Genomic DNA, 4,235 nt, shown 5'->3' with positions numbered 1-4,235 from the left:
CCATCACCTGTTTGGTTGTGTTCTCCTGTGTTTCTTTAAGGACTTCTACCTCTTTAGCAGAGTTCTCCTGTATTATTTAAGGACTTGTACCTCTTTAGCAGTGTTCTCCCGTATTTCTTTAAGTGAGTTATTAATGCCCTTCTTAAAGTCCTCTACCTGCCTCATGAGGTATGCTTTTAAACCTGAGTCTTTCTTTTCGGGTGTGTTGGGGTATCCAGGATTGGCTGAGGTGGGAGTGCTGGGTCTGATGATGGTGTGTGGTCTTGGTTTCTGTTAGTAAGATTCCTATGTTTTCCTTTCGCCATCTGTTGATCTCTGGAGTTAGTTGTTATAGTTTTCTCTGGTTGAAGCTTGTTCCTCCTGTGATTTTGTTAGCCTCTGTCAGCAGTCCTGGGAGTCCAGCTCTCTCCTAAGTCTCAGTGGTTGGAATTCTCTCCACAGGCAAGCTCTACTCTTGTAGGGAATGTGCACAGAAGCCTGGCATTCAGATCTACCTCTTTGCTGAAGATGTAGGCCCATAACAGGGCCTGTCCCAGAAGATGTGTTGCCTCTGCAGTTTGCACACTCACCTGCACAGGCTATTCTTCGAGGGACCCTGGACACACTTTGCTTCTCTCACCTGCTCTGGCAGATAGAGCCCTCCCAGGTGGCCACCTTTCCTCTGGCGGGGAAGGTGCCCAGATATCTGGAGCCTGAACCAGGGTTTGTCCCAGAGCTAGATTGCTTCTGCCTGTCCCAAAGCTGTGTAACTTCTGTAGTCCACACTCTCACCAGTGCAGACTGGAGCCTGGTTGAACTGGAATGAAGATGGCTCCCTTACCAGCTCAAGAAGTGAGAGTGCTCCTGGCCAGACACCTCTCCTCTGGTGGGGATGGTGTCCGGATATCTGGAGCCAGAAACGTTGAGGTATGCCTTTTCTTAATTGAGGTTCTCTGAAGTGGATACATCTAGTTTCTTTGGAATATTAGCTATGTCAAATGATGTTTTGTTGAGGCATACAGGTTATTTTGCTGGAGGAGATATGGGGAAAAACTTTTCCTGAAGCAGACACAGGTGGAAGGATGTTTTGATATAGCAAACACGTGAAAGGTCTCATGATGAAAGAGTATAAATATGACCCCACAGACAGTGGGAGACTAGCACTGAGCATTGGTTTTGGTTTGCTGCTTCTTATTATTCTTCACTAACAACACACATCTATCAGATTGCCTTACATAGCATCTTTGAGCTCAACCTGTGGTAATGCAGTCATTGAGAGAAACTTTCCAAAGTGCTTGTGAGGTTCCTGTCACAGCTTCCTGAAGTGACCTCAGGCTGGTTGGCAAGCTTCCTGGTTTCTTCAGGATTAAACTACAGCTGCTGTAGTTCATGCCTGGTCTGCCTGTCATAAGGACTGGTATACAGCTATTGAGTCATAGTTGGTGTTTGCTATGGGACTGAACTGCTGCCAAAGAAGATTGAGCTCGCCCCCCCAAAAAAACTATTGCTTAACAGGTCCACTTCTCCTACATCCTTATCCTAATCTCTTATATCTTTTCTCTTCCACTAGCTCTGTTAGATGGTGGGCTAGGGGAGAGGTTGAACCCTTATTAAAAGTAGGTTGCAAGAAATTCATGTCTAAAGCCAGGCGGTGGTGACCCACACCTTTAATCCCAGCACTTGGGAGGCAGAGGCAGGCGGATTTCTGAGTTTGAGACCAGCCTGGTATACAGAGTGAGTTCCAGGACAACCAAGACTACACAGAGAAACCCTGTCTCGAAAAACAAAACAAAAAAGAAAGAAAGAAAGAAAGAAAGAAAGAAAGAACAAAAGAAAAAGAAAAGAAAAGAAAAGAAAAGAAAACGAAAAAGAAATTCATGTCTACAGTTCCCTCCTCTCAGATTCCTTCCTCAAGATTCTTTGACTTGTGCCAAGATGACATAAAACTATTCAGCAAGGTCTCTGTAAGGAATCAATGGAACGTGTGAGAAATGAGCCACAATAAGGAGTACTAAACAGCAACAGACTGGTGGAATTTTGTGATATATGAGAACCTTGTAAGCTCTTCAACCTAGAGTATTCATTTTTTAGGGCAGACTCTACCTGTTCAGAAATAACAAACAAAATACTCTTAGGATTTACTGAATTACCTTTTCCATGTACTTTAATATTCTTATATTCCAATGCCTTTAGGTAAGGCATGGATTTTCCGGTTGCTACAGATTTTGTCATTCTCTGGTACTGTCTACTAGTAAACTTCTGGAGCTCCTCTTGCCTCAAGGATTTACTCCTACCTCTTTTAGATCAAGGCATTCTTTTTACCAAATAATGTTTTGGATGTGAGTAACTTATCCTGACTCATCAGAAATTGCTACTTCCCAAAAGTTTTCTCTCTACACCAAAATGCAGGATTCGGTGTCACCTCTTATCTAGGGTTTTAGATCTAACAACAACAACAAAACAAAAACAAACAAAAAAAACTATGGCTGTGCCAGATCTACTGGTAGACAAAACACCTCTAGGCTCCTCCTTCTTCAATTATCCTTCAGTTGAAAAATTAGGTGAATACAGAAAGAAGCTCCATAAAGATGATAGGGTGGAGAGGAAACCAAAAAGTGAACAGAAGAAAGATACTAGACGTGCCTCCTACTGCCTTTAAATGATGGTAAATGGTAGGCTATGTAAGGCCAGAGAACATCTGAGGTACATATTTTTGCTCATCCTTGAGTTTACCTTATATATAAAACAATATAGTAGCTCTTCCAGGGAATGCAGAGCACAGATTCCAAATTGAAAGCATTGCAATGAATAGCTGTCCCTGCACAAGGGGCAGACTGGAGGGGTTGGCTGAGTAGTGTGACTTGTTTCAGTGGGAACCATTTTTTGCTGTTGACATTTCAAATTGCTGTAGCGTTTGAATGGGCCACTCACAACACAAGGGTGGGACTTAGTCTTCTCCAGCTCTCTTTCATTGGTGACAAGTGAAAATTACAGTTTAAATGAGCAAATCTGTAGCAGAGAACTATTGACTGTAAACGGTTAAACGTTTTACCTCCTATCTATTAACTCTCGGAATAAAACCAATTTTCATGTCAAAACACCCCAAACCCAAATGCTAAGGTATGAATGTTGTCTGAGCACAATCTCCCACTCATCTTCTATCATGGCGAGTGTCTCCATCATCAACAGGAATTGAGAAAGGAACATAATCTTAGATCTAAGACTTATATTTTAAAAGTTTTAAAAAGGTGGTTACCTTTTAAAAGTTAAAAGGTATGAGTAGCGTCGGTTTTAATTTTGGTTTGCTGTGTGTTTTATTTAGTCTAACACATAAAATATTCTTTAAACATTACATTTCTATTATATGCAAACATATTAAGGGAATATTTATGCTCTTCATTCTGAGTCTTTAGAGCATGGTGACTATTTTATGCTTAGGACATATATTCAGACTAACATAGCCTCAAGTGTTTGTAGCCACATGTGCACTAAACACAACTCTAAAACGTCCTCAGACCTCTCCAGGTATCTTGGGGCTTGCAAGTATATTGGGTCAGTAAAACATTAGTCAAAAAGAGTCTAACTATTGTATTCTAATGTTCTGGAGGCGATGAATTTGCTAACTGATTGGCATTTTTATTCAAGTAGAAAAGAATTTGTTCAAAGAGAAGACAGCAGGGAGGGGGATTATCAAACATTAAAAGAATACCTGCTTACAAAAAGGAAAATAATGTTTAGTTCTTATTTCATAATTAGTTATTCAGTCCACCTTGAGTTTACGTCCAAGAGTTGTCCTTTTAATTATTAAGGCAAATATCCCGAGTTGCCTAGTCATTTTTCTCCATTCAATGAAAACCTACAAAATGTAGTATCTATATATAGGAAGAGCCCTTTAGTATAACAGAAGGCCTGCTTGTTGTTTGTAATGAGGCAGCATGATGCAGCAGAAGAGAGGATGTCTAACAGACCATGCCGAGGCATCCTCCCCATCCCACCCAAGCACCAGCCATATGGCATCTCTAGTATAAAATGAAGTGTATTTGAGGCATGAGAAGCAGGCAGGTGAGAAGGGAGTGGAGGCAGAGAAAGAAAGGGGACAGAGGAGGACAGAAAGAAGGAAAGAGTCCTTCGGGAATGCCTGGAGAGAGAGGAAGAGGACAGAGAGAAAGGACAGAGTAGAGAAAGGAAAGGAGGGAGAGGTAGGGGGAGGGAAGGAAGGGAGAAAAGAGAGAGGGAGGGAGAGAGAGGGAAGGAGA

Source organism: Mus pahari, chromosome 5, assembly GCF_900095145.1.
Source record: "Mus pahari chromosome 5, PAHARI_EIJ_v1.1, whole genome shotgun sequence".
In the NCBI taxonomy this organism is placed as follows: domain Eukaryota; kingdom Metazoa; phylum Chordata; class Mammalia; order Rodentia; family Muridae; genus Mus; species Mus pahari.
Note: the sequence above shows the minus strand (reverse complement) of the source record.